The sequence below is a fragment of the Ochotona princeps genome, chromosome 10 (assembly GCF_030435755.1).
Source record: "Ochotona princeps isolate mOchPri1 chromosome 10, mOchPri1.hap1, whole genome shotgun sequence".
Lineage (NCBI taxonomy): Eukaryota > Metazoa > Chordata > Mammalia > Lagomorpha > Ochotonidae > Ochotona > Ochotona princeps.
The window spans coordinates 19,414,370-19,432,521 of NC_080841.1; positions in this window are offsets into that span (position 1 = coordinate 19,414,370).

Consider the following 18,152-nt stretch of genomic DNA (forward strand, 5'->3'; position numbering starts at 1 on the left):
CCCATGTGGCTTGTTGACTTTAGGTAAACATCCTGGGCTTTGGTATGTTTGTTGTTTAATATTCAGAGATAGTGGGTGATTAGATGTGCCTACCGATGGGAAGAAGCAGAGTAGATCATCCCAGCAGCAGCCTATGGAGCAGGCTCCCTGTGTAACTAGAAACAGAGGGCAGGATGTCACCCAGGGCCTTTGCCATCTGTTTCAATCAGGATCTCTTGAAGTCATGGTTCTTAAACATGACCTGTATTAGAATCATTCCACGCTGCTGGCCCCACCCACAGACTCCCATTCAGTATGCATAGGGCAAAGCCTAAAAGTTCTCACTTTTTAAAATGCTGCCACGTGCCTGCCAAGAACCAGATTGAGAGCTGCTGGGCTCAGGTGTGCTATGGCAACAACTTCCGAACGTCAGTTACATCCCCAACATGTACTTTGTTTCATGCTGTGTATGCAATAAGCATGAGTGTGGCTCTGCTTCACACAGCCACTCAAGAGCCCAGGCCAGCAGGGCCCACCACCTGACAGCTGCAGCTTCTGGAGCATGAGAACTTTCTGGGTTGCTGTGATAAAGGCAAAGAGACTGAAGACTTCTGTCTCAGCCCAGAAGTGCTGACATGAATCACTTCTCCTCACAGGACCCACCCATGTTCAGGCAGGACTCTTCCACAACTATAGAAACAGTGGGCTTGGACATTGATAATATCAACCACACCACCCACACCTGCCTCTTTTCACCCTTGAGAATGTGTGTGATCAAATGATCTGTGAGTAGTGGGGATACCTCCTGACTTCTTCAATACTGGGATAGAGTGATGATGTTAGACATTAGCCATTGACCAATTACTATGTTACAGGAACTGTGTTAAGTGGTGTGTGTGTTGCACTTCAATGAAATGTCCAGGAAACTAATGTGATAGAAAAGACTTGTTTGGCTTATGGCACTGGAGCTTACAGTCTGAGACGGCATGAGCCTGTTGGGTTGGTATCTGACGAGGGAATTTGGGGGCAGAGTCCTGAGGTGACACAGGATGTCACAGGCCAAGAGAGAGCTTGTTCATCTGTCTATGTCTTTGTGGTCTCTTAGAAAGGCAGCAGCATTTAATCATAGGGGATCCACCCTAACAACCCAGATAATCCAATCCCTTCCCCAAAGTCTCACCTCCAGACACCACAATTAGATTAAGTTTCCACCCTCTTAGTAACACAAAAATGTGGCGATCAAACCTTTAACACAAAGGCCTTTTGGGGACACTCATCTCTTTTTAATGTTATTTTTGATAATTTTTACATTGTTGATTAGGGTGCAAAGGGTCAATTTAGAGGAAAGTGGGGAGACCATTGTTTTCACATTCTCTTTTTTCCTTCCTGTATCTGGGGGAAGGGGGAAAATAAGGGGAGATGCCACACCTAGCTTCCCAGCCATGTCAGGGTCCCTGATGAGGGGCATGCTCTGAGGGTCCTGCTCAAGTGGTTTTGATAGTTCAAAAGTTCCGAATTACTGCTGATTTTGCCACTCCAAGCACAATAAATCTCTCCAGACTCCACTGGCTAACATAGTCCACTTTCGAGTCTCCATTTGCCCATTCACTGCCATTCACTGCCAACATTTAGCTGGGATAGTTGATTCATTTGTTCTGTCCTCCGCCCTCTGTTATGGTACCAGGTGTCCTCTGCAGGCTCCAATGTACTGCCATATCCTCCTTGTGTACCTGGATATGCTGTCCTCTGCTCCATCTAAGCACCTGAGGAAGCCCAGCACTGACGCATGCACTCCATGGTCAGACCATGGAACCTGCAATTCTCTCCATGTTGGAGTTGAGTCCAGTGGTTCAGTTGGGGGGATTCCCAAAGAAACCTCATCTGAGGCGATCCCAGATGTGATTCTTGTGCATGCTTGCCAACACAGGGTCCCTCACTCCAATCAGCCTATGCACACACTGGTAGTTGCAATTGCTGGGTCAGTTCTGTCTCCAGCGCTGTTTTCTACGCAAACCAATGGGTGTTGCAGTCCAGCCTGATCCTGCCCACTACAGTTGGCCCTCATGGAAACCAGTAGAAATTTCAGCCTAGTTGCAGCGACCTGCAATAACCCCCACCAGTCCCACCCCTGCTCTTGTTCACGTGCTTGCCAGCATGAACTGCAGACAGGTCCAGTCTGTCCCACATTTCATTCTGCTCTCGTACATATCAATGGGCATTGAAGCTTAGTTCAATCCAACTAGCTCCACTTTCCAGTCCACACTTGCCAACAGGTACCACTCTCTGCCTAGCCATGCCTGCCCCTAGTTCTGGTTTCCATGCCCACCAGTGGGATTGCAGCCCATCAGAGAGGATCCCACCATTTCTCTAATGGGCTCACTCCCACTCCCAGATCTCGCACTCTCCAGGTGGTTCTGTAGTTTAGCTTGACAGAGTTTGCCCCCTGTGCCAGCATCTGCTAGCTGATGCTGTGGCAAAGCCCAACCAACCCACACTCACTCTGGATTATGCATGTGCCAGTAGGTACAGTTTGCCCAGCCTGTCTTTCCCCTGATGTAGCTTACATGCAAGCCAACAAGTGTAGTCCTGCTTGGCCTGCTCTGGTCCCAATCCCAACCCTCATGCTCCCCAATGGGAGTAGTGGCCCAACTGGGGAGTTTCCTGCAGTCCCCCTACTGGATGCTCCCCCTCTCCCCCGGGGCTCATGTGTGCTGGCTGGGTGCTTTGGCCCAGTCTGACATGGCCCGTCTCACCTAAGTATTTGCCAATGGGTGCTATAGCCTGGCCTGGCCCAGCCCACCCCCAGTTCCAGCTCACGCTGGTGGGGACTACAGCCTAACCAGCAAAGCCAGCCCCCACTTCCGGCTCTAATGTGAACTGGCTGGTATTACAGCCTGACCTGGCATGCCCCACACACCATTCTGACTCTCGGATTTGCCAGCAGATGATATGAACTGACCCAGCCTGGCTTACCCCAGACCTGTGCCACATGTATGCCAGTGGGTACTGTTCCCTGGCCTGGTCTGAGCTGTTCCCTATAGTGGTTCTTGCGCTCACCTGCAGGGACTGTATTCCAACAGAGGTGTTTCCCAAACTCCACTATCAAAATCTCTCCCAATGCCAGATCTCGCACCCATTAGTAAGTCCATGGGCCATCCCTACTTAGTCAATCTCCCATCCTAGCCAGAGCAGTGGCATTTCCTGACTGGCCCTCACCCATTAGTGCAAAGACCTAACATTGCTTCCTACGCCACTGTCAGGGAAGAACCCACCATTGGCCCACTGGGGTGAGGGAGAGGAGACGCTGAAATCTCAGGGTTGGGAAACTGTGGCCCGGAATGTCCCTCAGACAGCTCCTCAAGTTTAGACTTGTACACAAAAGACACCCTCTCTCCTACTGGCCGTTATGTCCTCGCACAACTCTGATGAAGATGTCCCTTTATTGTGTGCTACCAAAGACGCCACAACAAACTGGAAAAGGGGAGATAGAAAAGCATAACCAGGGGAAGTGAGAGAAAAAAAAAACCCACCTGGATACATTGAATTGGATGAATTGATTTTGGCTCATGGGCTGAGTGGGCAGCATTTAGCTGTGGCACCTCCAGCTGAGCCCCTCCAGCTGGATGAGACCACGTAACACATCAAAGGTGCGCATGCCCTGATGCTCCCGGGGAAAGGTTACCATACCCGGAAGGATCTGTGTAACCCCAAACTAAAAAGCAGGTCCTTGTTAGTACATCCGGAGGAGTCAGCCATTAGCCACAGAACCTCAGATTTCTCCCTTGGGCTTGAAGTTTTTCTCATTTCCTGTTTTTCTGAATACAAGTTCAAAATCTCATTGGCAATGAGTTTGGAACTCTACTGTTTTCAAAGCAAACTCAATACTTGTTATTTTATTTGGGTAGCTATTAAAGATAAGTGGTTAGTCTCTCACACAGAGAGAGAGGAAAAAAAGGGAGAGGAGGAAAAGAGAGATTCAACTAATATTTAGTTTCTGATGACAGCTCAAATCTACATCCTCAGTCAGGGATTCAGCTGGGAAGGGTGACTGGGACTTCACCATGGCCACATAAGTCATTCTGTGCGGCAGGTGGATCTGTTTCATGAGAGACTCCAAGCTGCTCAGGGAGTGCTCAGCCTTCCTGAAGGCCCAGGGTCCTAGAGTAGCAACTAAAACAATTCTTTCTGGTTGAGTCTCCAGGCAATGAAAAGCATAAAATATATCTTTCCTCCCCTGCAAGAGTACCTGTCAGCTGGATCAGCAGTGGGAACTGTGCTTCGGAAAACAAGCAACAGCTTGCTTCTTGGCCAACTGTGACACATAAAGCATGCTGCACACACAGTTCCTGCAGGACAACTCCCAGGGACCTGAGACCAAGAATGAAAACATGGATGTTCCAGATCTCACACTGTCAGCAGCTCCATGTCCTGGGGGTGGAAGTGGGGAACTGAAGGAAGATCTGGGTCCTCCAGGGATCTTGTTCTACCCCGTGCATGGGGAGGGAGCCTGACCCCCTAGGCCTTTCCTACAGCACTGCCCAGCTGAGCAAGCTTCCTGCCCCCAGAAGTGAACTCTTTCTACTCTGGGAGGTGTCGTAGGGAAACTGGAGCTTCCATAACAAAATACCACAGCCTGGGCGGCCAAGACAACAGACACTGGCTGTGCCACAGCTCCGAAGGCCAAAGTGTGAGATCAAGAGTTTAGAACGGTTGTTTCCCTGAGGCTAAGAGGGAGACTGCTCCATTTTCTCTCCTAGCTTCCCATGGTTGTTGGAAGCATTTGGTGTTCTTTGGCTTCTGGAAGTTTCCAATCTCTCTTTTGCCTTTGTCCTCACATGACATTCTCACTGTGTGTATGTGTGTGTGTCCACGTTCCCCTTTTATACTCATCAGCTCACCTCTTTCTGGTCAGGTGCTTCCATTGATCTGACACCTCGACTGCTGGCTGACCCAGGACAGGCAGAGAAGGCATCTCAACAACCTAAGAGACAAAGGTACACACCTAGAGAAGATGTTTGTGAACTAGCTCAGGCAACGAGCAAGGGGTTGTTATCTGGAACATACAAGAAATTTCTGCAAATAAACAAGAGAAGAAAAACAGTATCCTTCCACTTCTACACCTGACCAGTGTCTTGGATGAAAAGTCACCAGGTTGGGCCTGGCACAGTGGGTCAGTGGCTAAATCCTTGCCTTACAGGCACTAAGATCTCATATGGGCATTGGTTTGTGTCCTGACTGCTTCATTTCCCATCCAGCTCCCTGCTTGTGCCCTGGGAAGCCAGTGGAGACAGCACAAAGCCTTGGGACCCTGCTCCTATATGAGAGACCCAGAAGAAGCTCCTGGCTTCAGATTGGCTCAGCTCTAGCCATTGCAGCCACTTGGGAGGGGAACTAGCAGATAAAAGATCTTTCTGTATCTCCTTTTCTCTGTTAATTGACCTTGCCAACAAAGATAAATAAAATCTTTGCTAAAAAAATAATAATCATCAGTTAACAGATGCAGAATTCACTTTAAGATTTTAAGAAGAATGAAGCATGCCGTGGCAGATCATCCACACCCATTTTGGAAATAAAAATGAATCTGGTTAATGCCTTAATTGAAGAGGAGTTGGTGAAATCCCAATCTGCTCAGCTTTCACATTTCTGGCTGGACAATTAAATTAAACAAAACTGGGCAGGCATTTGGCCCAGCAGTTAGGACGCTGCTTAGAATAGCTGGTTTGAGCCCTGGCTCTGCTTCCAGCTTCCTGCTAATGTGCTTCCCGGGAGGCAGTAGATGATGGCTGGGCAGTTGGTCCCTGCCAGTTACAAGGGAAGTCTGAATTGAGTTTTGACCCCCCTGGCTTTGTCATTATCCAACCCTGGCTATTGTAGACATTAGGAAGGAAACCAACAGGTGAAAGCTCTCTCTCTCTCCCTCTCCCCTTTCAAATAAAATACACACATTTATTAAAAAGGCAATACATTTTAAGTACAATGAGTGCCAAAACTGTTGTGCCGACATTAGCTACAGACAAGAACTGAGCTTACAATGAAAAGTTTAAACAAGTGGAATCAGGATCCTGAAACATTCCTTCTGAGAAGGCTGAAGGGCAAAACAGGACGATCATGCAGACGAAGCACCATCAGGAATGGTGGCTGCTTGGAGGTGGAAGGGTGAAGCCATAGTGCAGGAGCCCAGTCAAGAGCAAAGATCTTGGCAATCCTTTCTTGGATGCCAGGGGGATTTTGCTTGTTGACTGCCTGGAGGGCCAAAAACCAATAAACGTGCTTAGTATGAAAGCGTTTTTGAGAAAGCTCACCCAAGCTTTAGCTGAAAGGGGCATGAGAAACCTTAGCAGACCGTCCTTCTCCACTGCAGCGTTGCTCCTGCTTGTTCCCCTCATCAAGCAAGGGCAATTTTGCAAGAGCTTCAATGGAAAATCATGAGGCATCTACTTTACAGTTCTGCTTTGGCTCCATCTACTTCTGCTTGTCCCATAACATTAGCAAAAAAAAAAAAATCTTTAAAGGGCACTCCCTTTTTCAGTGGATAATATCAAAAACTACTGCATTGACTTGGCTTGACTTCTCAGAGCTTTAGTTCTTCAGGAATGGAGCAAATGTCTGGTATCATCACTTACAAAAGTGCCTCCAACTTAAAGGAGCTTACAGGGATATATATATAAAGTTTATTTATTTTTGTATTGCAATTGCTTTTTTCATAAACTGTTTTAGTCTCCATGTGAATGGACAATAAGCAGGTCCGCCTCACCAGGTTCCCAAATACGAGCTCATAACTATGACAACAAATATACATAGTATATGGTCCCTGCTTTAAAAAAATATGCAATTTAGCTGGCATATATTAATACAGAACATGTTTTTCTATGCAAAATCATAATCTGAGTGACAGGCACCCATTATTTAAGCCACTGGGTGTCATGGGGCCTCCCTGTTCCCACTCAGCCCAAAGACTTCTCCAGAAAGTGACATTTGAGATGAGTTTGAATGGCAAATACAGAACAGGTATCCTAAACAGAGGGAGAGCCATCAGCATGGCAAAGTGCATGAAGCACCTTGGGCATCCCCAGCCATCACGCCAAGCTGGGGGACCTCTCCCTGCCTGAGTCAGGTGGTTACCTCGGGCTGCACAGCACATTCTGGGGCTTGGGGGTGTGGATTTGTAAGGGGACTGGGGAATTACACAGGTAGGGGTGAGAGGTGACCTGGGGGTTCATGCCCAAGTGAGGAATTACTGCTGAGGGACTGCCGTGGATAAGGCCACTGTACATGCAGGTAAGTGAGGGGCTGAGACCAAATGGTTTGGAGGGGGAACAGGAGGGCCTTTAAGAGTCAAACTGAAGTACCAGCCCACATGGGAGACCTGAGCTGGGGTAGTTATGCACTATCACTGAGCACAACTCTGGCACGCACTAAAGCTAAGGCTGGGGCCTACCTGGCAGGACTAGATTACAGTACCCACCAGTGAGAGTCAAAACAGGGGGCGGGTGAAGTTAGGATGTGCCATGATAATAACCAGCATGTGAGAGAATTGGGTCTGGTAGCAGAATCTGTGGAGGTATGTGGGCTTACCCCATGGAAGTGCAATCTCCACTGCCACGACCAAGAGCTGTGGATAAAACAGGCCTGGCAGGGGGAGCTAAGCGGACACCCCAGCTGGGTTGGGGTTCCCACCAGTGAGCATTTCAGAGTTTTCCAAACCAAACTTGGGAAAACCCTGAGTGATACTGGGTGGCGGTTCCCCATCCCTGGGGACTGGGACATTTGGGAGGCTGGGTGATAAAGGCTTCCCACTTTATCTCTCCCCTTCCCCCAGAAACAAGAAGATGAAATAGAGAATTTGGAAACAACGATTTCACTCGCTTTTCCCGAATCTCCAATCCTTTCCACCCTGATCAACCATGTAATCATCATCAAAACATTTTTTTTTAAAAGAATCAAAGAAAAAAACGAAAAAGTGCATGAAGCACAGCCAGAAGGGGATGCAGGCAGGTGAACCAAAGCTCTGCTGTGCCCGAGAGTGAGTCTTACTCCGCAAGCAGTAAGAAACCATGGGAGAAAATTCACTATTTTCTTTTCAAGATTTATTTTATCTCCTTAAGAGGTAGAGTGGCAGAGAGAGAGAGAGAGAGAGAGAGATCTTCCAGGTCCCAGAATCTTAGGAATCCCATCTGGATCTCCTACCCAGATGGGAGGGTGACAGGAGCCCAAGTACTTGAACATCTTCCACTGCCTTCCCAGGTGCATTCATTAGCAGGAGCTGGATCTGATGCACAATCGCCAGGATTGGAGCCAGCACTCCGATATGGGATGTGGGTATTGCAGGCAGAGGTGCAACATGTGGTGCGCAACGCCGGCCCCTCCCTGGGAAGCTGGTGAACAAGCGTGACATGTTCAGATTTCATGACTGATCAATCACACTGCAGGTCTGGTGGAGAATGGGGTGGAAAAGGGACAGCACTGGAGGAAATAGAACCAAATCGAGGCTCTTGTATAATCCAGGTGAGAAATGATGAAGTTAAATCATGAGGCGATGGGCCCGGCGGCGTGGCCTAGCGGCTAAAGTCCTTGCCTTGAAAGCCCCGGGATCCCATATGGGCGCCAGTTCTAATCCCGGCAGCTCCACTTCCCATCCAGCTCCCTGCTTGTGGCCTGGGAAAGCAGTCGAGGACGGCCCAATGCATTGGGACCCTGCACCCGAGTGGGAGACCCGGAAGAGGTTCCAGGTTCCTGGCTTCGGGTCGGTGTGCACCGGCCCGTTGCGGCTCACTTGGGGAGTGAATCATCAGACGGAGGATCTTCCTCTCTGTCTCCCCTCCTTTCTGTAAATCTGACTTTGTAATAAAAATAAAATCTTTAAAAAAAAATCATGAGGAGATGGGGGAAAGCGGAAAGTCCAAGAAATTATTAGGAGCTTCGGGTTGGAGATTTGGCACAGCCCTTCAAATGCTCCTCGTAACACCTGTGTCCCGAATCAGGGCACCTGGGTGTAAGTCCCGGCTTTGCTTCACTCCAACTGCAGCTTCCTGCTCATGTTCACACTGGGAGGCAGCACATGACGTCTCAGGTAACTGAAGCTTGGTCACCTCCATGGGGACTCAGACTGAGTTTCTGGCTCCTATCTTTGGCCTGGCCCAGCCCTGGTTGTTCGGAGCCTTTGGGGAGTGAATCAATAGGAGAAGTCTCTTTCTTGCTCCGCCTTCAAAAAAATCTAAAAAGAAGCATTTTTCTTTAAAAAAAAAATGTTTTAAATATTTAGAAAGGGAAGTCAGCAAGACTTCAGGACTTGATCTATTGGATGTGGAAGGTTAGGGAGGTGGAGAATTTCTCATGGCTTTGATTTCCAGGCTGTTGAGAAAGCAGCACGGGAGACAGGTGGAGGAGCAGGTGGAGGAGCAGGTGGAGCAGGTGGGAGGATGTGCCTTGGCGTTATAACCCCACTTCCCTCAACCCTTCACACTCTCTACCTCACATGTCCCACCTCCCACTTAGGTGCAGCTTAAGACACACTCAACTTGACTGCAGGGCCTCTGGGGAGTGAGACTCAGCCTTCCTTCGAAGAACTCACATTCTAACAGAGAAGATACGGAACGAGCGACCTTGTATGCCAAGACTCAACTATCTACAACACTCACAGTCCACTGTCTGTATTTCAAACTCTGGGGAGCCCTAGGAAGCTGTAAAACGTAAATTTGAAGTGAGTTCATTTGGTAGCAGAACCAATCTGACCTAGTTTAATTAAAGCTCACGACTTGGTCCATCAACTCGGGTCAGAGGCAAGTTCTCTACGGATGTGCAGACAACCATTGAATCCACATAAATAGAACCAAGAAGCCCAGCCAGAAAAAATATGTGTGTACAGAAAAAGGAGCGAGCACCTGTGCGTAAGGAAATAACTATGTGCTATACTTGTACTGTTAGGATTGCCTCATTCTTCACCTTCTGCAGTTGAAGAAACCAGGGCTCAGATGAAGTCTGAAGTCACCCAACAAGGACTCAAATTTAGAATGAAAGCTTTTCCTAAGAAATGAGAAACCGCAAAGGAACACTTGGACCTGGACTGTCTTTAAGACGATTGGTAGACTTTAGGCTTCAACACCTGGTTGCTTTCATGTTGACTAAATTCCACCCATAGACCTCTGTGCATCCCTGAACTCTTCTCCCTTCTCCCACCTTGCTGAGCTACAAACAGGACCTCTCCCAGAAGGCTTGTCCTGGGGAGAGAGATTCATGTGTTGGGCATGGAAAGATAAAAACACAGCATGCTTCCTAGATTTCTAAACCAAAAGTGGGCTTTGTAGTACCCGGAGGGTGGTAGTTTCTGTTTGGTGCTGCGTCAGTGTCTCCACTGCAAGTTTCTTTGCAAATTCTGTGCGTGGAATGACTCATCTATAATGGAGCCTGAGCAGATTTTGTGGGACTCCATCAGGTGCTAGGGCTGCCCTGCTCTGGGTGAGAAGGTGAATACTTCCACCCATGTTCCTGTTTTGTAGACATGAGGACAAAGCAATGGCCAGGAGCTGGCTCAGTCCTCCAATCACCACTGAGACCACTCCAAGGCTTTATTCCCCACAGCTGACTCAGGGCTGTCCTCCACTGAGGAGCTGAAAGCCCTCCTTAGTTCAGTATTTACTTGCCTCCATCAGCATCCAGCCTTTCTTGGCCCCGTTGCTCAACCAGTTCCTCCTGAAACCCATTTCCAATCCAGAATCCTGTCCTGTTGTGTGTGTATTAAAACTCCAGCCCCCCATGGCCAAACCCACTGGGACAAGGACACTTTTTTGTTTGATTCTGCATCCATACCATACTTGGAGCCTTGGCTTCTGACTCTAAATCTATATTCTTCCACCAACCCTCATCCCCAGCTACCTCTGGAGTCTTATTAAAAAACACAGATAAAGATGTATATATGTATTTATTTATTATTTCAAAGTCAGAGTTATACAGAGAGTAAGGAAGTGAGATGCTCCATCCACTGGCCCACTCTTTGAAAGACAAGAGCCAGCACTGGACCAGGCTGGAGCCAGGAGCCAAGAGCCAAGAGCGTTCTCCAAGGCTCCCATACAGGTAGCAGGGACCCAAGCAATTGGGTATCTTCCACTGCCTATTCCAGGCAATGATCAGAGAATTGAATTGGAAGTGAAGCAGCCAGAATATACATTGGTGTCCATATGTGATGCTGGCACTTCAGGGAGGGACCCTCCCTACTTACCATGCCACAAAGCCAGCACCTTGAGTTTGAACTTGCAACTATTGAATGAATTAGTACCTTCTGTATGCCACACACTAAAAGACACAGTATCTACTCTAAGGGCTCCATTTCAGTGAAATAAATTAGTGATTAGAAATTTTGAATAAAGTGAAAGTACAAGTAGGAGCTTGCCCAATACAGTGGAGAGAGTGAGTCTCCCGTTACAGAGGACTGCAGAGCGAGAGAGGCATGAGTTCAAGCAGAGGTGGTGATGCTCTGAGCAGGACAGAACACCTTTCAGGCAGGGGAAGAGGCCCCCATGAAGCCTCCAACACAAACAGTTCACAGTGGTGCTCCCTTGGCTCTTACAGGGACTCAGATATGATCAGTTGTTGGACACACCAGCCATTGCCAAACACAGCTCTGCTTGAGCTCTGAATGTTTCCCCACTCAGCTGGGCTACGGGCTATGATAAGATCCATCTCACCTTACAGGGCCAGGTCCCAAATGTCCAGCAAGCCCGGTCTCCACAAGGCTGATACCTCCACAGCTTCCCAGTTTGCAGCAGGAGTAGGAGTACAGTTAGGGTTGCACTTTGCCCTGGGCACTGCTTTCTCGTGCCCTCCTCCAGGAGATCAGCAAAGTCTCTCCTTCCTTTTCTCTCTCTCATGCTCCACCTGGAAGCCTGAAGTCCAACCACAGGACTTGATTTAAGGAGCCTGAATTAGGGTTCTGCAGATGCCAAGATCAACTGGAAAATTTCTAGCAACACCAAATACTGTGGCCTTGCCACCTCCGCACGAGTGGCTTCTTCGTCACTGCAATTCTTTAGGCTGCAAGGTATCAGAAAACAGAGGCCATTTTCTCTGCCTCCTCCCACACATTGGAGGCAGATGGAAATGCTAAACACTGAGCTCAAAACAATCCATAGCATGGATAGAGTGGCAAGGTCGGCTCGCTCCCTCTCCCTGTGCTGTGGACTTGCCTCCAATGAGGGTATGAAAGCGGTAAGCAGCCTTGAGCGTGGAGTGCCTCTTGGGCCTGTTCTTCAGGGCACTGCACCGAGATGTAGCCTGGCTGCTGCTCTCAGCCCAGAGACCTTGGAGGCTTCATGCCAGCAGTCTCTGTCTCTCTGCAAGATTCTTTCCATCTGTCTCTGAAGGTCAGATTTGGACCACAGCAAGGAGAACATTCAGGGATCTGATGTCTAAGTCAAGCCATTGTTTTCTTCCTCGGGAGTAGATTATTTCTGCGGATTTCTCCTTATTGTCAGTGCTATTATTGAAATGTTCCATCTCAGGAACAATGGCAGAGGACAACATCGAGGTGAGGATACTGCTGCTGCTGCTGTTGTAGTCTCAGGAGCCTGCCTGGCCTGGGAGCTCAGGAGGGGGTAGGGAGGAGAATGGTGGAGGAGAGGGGGCTCACCTCCCTGCCAGGGGTGTGGAGGGAGATGACAGCTACAAGAGGTCTTCATGGCTACTTCCCCAGGACCACATGGCTTTGGCTGTGTACCCAGAAGGCTGCCCAGCCCAGGTCCTAAGCTTTCCAGTTCTTTAGAAGTACAGAGCTTGGGTGCAGCAGATTGGGCTCACCCAGGGACACCTGCCCAGGGACACCTGCCCTCGCTCTGCATGCAAACACTGCTCCCTCCCTGATGAGAGGCTGCTTCTCCCTGCCCTCTCTCCAGATACCCTCCCAGCTGCACTGGACCTTACAGTGTCTCACATTGATCATTGCCCCCAAAGGGTCCTCTCCCTAAGAACTTGTCATTTTCCAAGCGGTTCACACCCAGGACCTTGTTTCATTTCTATGACTCCCTGGTAGACAGAAGCGTTTCTTTACACCACTTTAGGCCCAAGAAACCCAGGCCGAGCCGTTTCAGGAAACTTGGCCAGCTCATCCTGGTACTAGGGAGTGTGCCTCTTGTTTATGATTTTTAGCCTCTTCACTGCAGTGACTTGCAAAGACAGGCCCACATATAATAGAATTTCAGGGTTCATAGAGGGAAAACATTTGTAAAGTTGGAACATTCACTCAGCGCAAAACGCTTGCTTCACACCCGTTCTGTGCTGGGCACCATGGGGAGCAGAGATTAGGAGGAAATCTCTGTGGTCCTTTGAATCCTTTTCACGTGGGGTAGGGGCCTCTGCTGTCATGCAGAGAACTTTCCAGATGCCTCCGATCCCAGGGATGACACAGCCTCCCAGGGGGGACAAAGAAAGGAGGGTAGAGAGAGGCACATTGTCTCATCAATCACACACACCTGGCAAGCATGCATTCGTCCCGAAAATATTAACAAACAGAAGCATCAATTACCATTACCATCCATCTTGGAAATCCAGGAAATTTTCAAGCAACGCACAAAACAAAGGGTTGGACAGAAACCATGCTACCAGGAAAATGGTCTGTTCTTTCCACTCACCGGGAGGACGCAGGCACCTCTAGGCACCACCAGGCAGGATGCTGCCACTAGGGGGCAGTGGCAGCGCACTCATGAGAATGAGGGCGCCCTGACCAGGACCTGCAGGAACAGGCAGGTGACAAATGCAGCAGTACTGCCGCTGTCTTCTGACGCAGTCCTTCATTGTGCTAGACCCTGACAATGCATTTTCAATGGGACAGGAGAGTGAAGCAGGGTGCTTGAGGTTTCGATTTATCCCGTGTGACCTGGCTAATAACCGTGCTAGGAGCACAAATGCCTGGTCTCTGAGCTTCTGGTAAGGAGCCATGAAAAAAGTTTGAAAGAGAATGATACAGATGACCACCTGCTGCCTTTGACCTCTTGCTGTCCTTGCTGGTCTTTCAAGGTCAGCCACTGATGACCTTGAGCAGATAGTGGAAATGAGGGGCACAAAGCAAAATGGTCTGCCTCTTATTTCTGATTTTTAGTCCAGAACCAAGGGTGGTGGACTTGATCCTGCCTTCCATCCTCTTGCAACACAACATAATCCAAGACTGAGATCATGTGGCAATATGGCTTCGGGTCACCAAGGTGACAGATTCTTCTAGCGTAGAAACACAGTGTCAACACAGAAGAAGAGCATCAGGTGAGAACCTCCTTGTCCAAGAGATACTCTACCTACAAAATTCATTACCAGGTTGTGTTAAGTACAGTTGAATGTTTGGTGAACCTGGGCAGAGGCTGAAGAGGAGGCTATAAAAACATGGGAGGAAGAGATGAAGGATACAGAAGTCATGAGAATAAAAGGACAGTGGAGGAGAACACCCGGATAGAAAGGACCAATATTTCCCTTGTAGGTGATTGTGGGGACACAGCCAGAGATTCCAAGTGATTGGCCTGTCCCTGTCCCCAAGCTAGGGGGACACAGCCTGGGATCCTGGCTGCCTAACCTGTCCCCCAACTCTTCATCAACTCTCAAGAAATTGGAGGCCCTTGTGAATAATCTCCATGGGGCAGTCAAAGCTCTTACTATACAATACCAAGCTGTAAGAAGACGGTCTATGCTGTTTGGAGCCAGTGGAAGCCGTGGGGCCAAGAACCCAGTTCCCGTGTGACTGCTCATCCCTGGGGCCCGAGGCAGCAGATGAGTGTGACCCACCTGTTATTCCGGAAGAGAGGAAGATGCCCCCACACATCGGCACCTCCTTTGCAGCACACATTTATCTTTCTCACTCTACTACTGCCTTACTTCAGGCTGTCTTTCTCCTAGGTCTTAGGGACCAAAAAAAGCCTCCCTGCTGATTTCCACCTTAAATGCAAACCACGATTGATTTCCCCTTAAATTCTCTCTCTTAAGAACTGACAGTTCCAGGCAAGTTCAAAGCTCCCAGGCAGACTGCCAATACTCCCTAACCTGTGCAGCCCTGGTTCCCATCACAGCGCAGGGCTGCTCCTCACTCCCAGCGTGGAGTTCGGTGGATCCCAACCTCTGTGCTTTTCTAGTCAACCCCACTCACCACTGACCGACATCTCCCACATCTGGTCCTACTCAGCTTGGAGGAGTGGGTGGAGCTCCATCTTCTCCAGAAAACCATTCCTGATGGTTTGTATCCACAGCAGTCTCCCCACAACCCCATTGCTGGAGACATAGAAGTTAATAGTATCTTATTGGTGTATCGATTGATCTCCAAGTATTTGTGTTTCAATCATGGCTCCTCTCCTGAGTACATAGTTGGTGTTGAATAAATATTTGGTTGAACTGTTAATTGCAGAAAATGTCAAGATAATATATAAAGAATCAGGGCCAGGCAAAATACCACCAACGTGTTGTGTGTGTGTGTGTGTGTGTGTGTTATACGGCCAAAATTTCTCTTCCATTTCCTTAAGAACTATTAGGGAATACCCCTAGTCCCCAGCCAACCCTTGAGCAATGGTGCTCTGATCCTACTTTGGTTCTGTGACAACTGCCATAGGATCAAGTCAGTGCTTGCCAGGAGAACTTCCTTTCCAATATCAGCAGAAGGGAAGGAGGAAAGTGGGCTAGTGGCAGCAGGCAGAACTTTGCCCAGTTCAGCATCTCAGCAGAGCAGCTCACAGAGTGCAGGACTGACTGACTCGGACACTTGGTGGCAATTTTGTGGCTACATGGACAGTCTGGTTTCATATGCTAACACTTAGTACACAGTCAGCACTTAATGAACATCTGAACGAGTGTGTGTGAGTAAGTTGGGGAAGATGTCTTGTATTCACAGGCATTTTCCAGCTGTCCAGGGCTGTGAGAAATTCCCCGACTCCAGAATGCAGCAGGTGCAGTACCCAGAGACTCTGGGTAAAACCTGGGATATTGAGTCAACAATCGGAATGTGCTATTACTGTCATTATTATTATTATTATCCTCCATTCTAATAATTGCAAGCATAGAATACATACTGTGTGCACCAGTCACATGCAAATCACATCATATGTAATATTTAATATTAACTCTTGAAGCCCTTTCTAAGGCTGACGAATCTGTGAGTCCCACCAAACAGTAGCAGAGCCAAGAACAGGAGGAAGGAGGAAGGGGGAAGGATGGCAAACATACTCCCCTTAAAGAACTCTCAATCCAAGAAGAGAGATTAAAGTGGACATAGCCGGAACACACATTTCACCAAAAAAAAAAAAATTTTTAGAACTAGGAGAGCTTTAAACAGAGAATTGGAGAACAATTCAGAACTAAGAATGATAAACTTTTACGAAAGGGGCAGACCACAGAAGGCCTCCTGGGTGAGGTGACATTCCATGTGGATTATTCTGCAGCGTTTCCACAGGCAGACAATAGGGAGGGACCAGGTAAACACCAGGCACAAGCTTTGGAGGGAGTGGCATGTTGGAAGTCAAGGTCTCCTGTGGCATGGCTGGAGTGTCAGGTGGGCAGGAAGGGGGGGGGGGTTGTTCTTGTTCCAAGCTCTGGGAGGCCTGCAGTGATGGACTAGTGTGTTTGCATATTATTCTGTAGGCAATGGAGATTTTTGTAGAAGCAAAATGCTTCACTGAGGCACAGCAAGAATGTAAGCTATACTGGAGAGTGGCTTGAACCATATGGGCTGATGTAACAAAAGACCACTAACAGGGTGACTTAGTAACAACAGAAATAAATGTCTCCTGTTTCTGGAGCTCAAGTTCAAGATCAAGGTGCCTAGACACTTGGTGCCTGATAAGATATTGCTTTCTGCTTCCCAGAAAGTTCCTGGTTCCCTCTGTGCCCTCAGCAGGTGGCTGGCAGAGGGACAAGACAGCCCTCAGAGCTTCTGTTATGAGAGGGTGTTAATGTTATCTACGAGGGTGTCACACTGCTGATCTGATCACTCTCCCCAAGGCTCTACTTCCTCATGCCACCAACAGATGACTTGGGGTGGAAGTACAAACATTTAGACCATAACCAAGAGGTCATCCATAGCTCTCATGTATAGTGCTTACCAAGGCCAGTTACAGTTCTGAGCAACTTGTGCTCTGTCTCCATTCACCCTACTGGTGTATAAGTTCAGTAATTAGTCCATTTCACAGATGAGAAAACCAAGACACGGGGAGATTAAGCTTCTTGCCCAAGCTCACACATCTAGGCAACAGAAGATGCCAACGTTCAACTAGAAGTCTTTTCCAGAACCACTTTTCATGACCCTACTATACTGGGCCCACCCAGGGACTAGTTAGAGTCCATCCCATGGTAGCTAGGTCTGGGAGAGAGGAGGAGGTTTGGATGCAGACTCTAGAATGGGTTAGAGGCCAACACCATTGCTCAGCAGGCTAATCCTTCACCTGCAAGACAGCATGGGGGTGCTTGATTGTGTCCCAGATGTTCCACTTCCCATCCAACTCCCTGCTTGTGGCCTAAAAAAACAACAGAAGATGATCAAAGTGTTTGGGACCCTGAAGCCACTGGAGGAGACCCTGAAGAAGCACCTGGCTCCTGACTTCAGATTGGCTCTGCTTTGGCCATATGGCCATTTGCGGAGTGAAGCTATGGATGGAAGATCTTTCTCTCTTTTTCTCCCTCTTCTCTCTATAAGCCTGCCTTTCAAACAAATTTTAAAAAAATAAAATACTAGAGTAGAAATATTGACTTCTTGCATCTATATAAGAAAGGCGTTAGGGCCCAGCACAGTAGCCTAGTGACTAAGTCTCACCTTACATGTGTCAAGATCCCATATGGGTGCCCGTTCATATCCCACCTGCTCCACTTCCCATCCAGCTCCCTGCCTGTGACCTGGAAAAGCAGAAGAGGTTGACCCAAAGCCTTGGGACCCTGAACCCACATGGGAGACCTGGAAGAAGCTCCTGGTTCCTGGCTTCAGATCAGCTCAGCTCCAGCTGTTGCAGCTACCTGGGGGGTGAGCCAGTGGATGGAAGATCTTTCTGTTTCTCCTCTCTATAAATCTGACTTTCCAATAAAAGTAAATAAATCTTAAGAAGAAAGTGGATAGATAGAGAACAATAAGGTAGGTATCCACATATTTGCTTTCATCCGCATAAAGAAATACCAGAGATAGGGCGCTAATAAAAACAGCCACCCATGAATGGCAAGGCCAGGGGCAG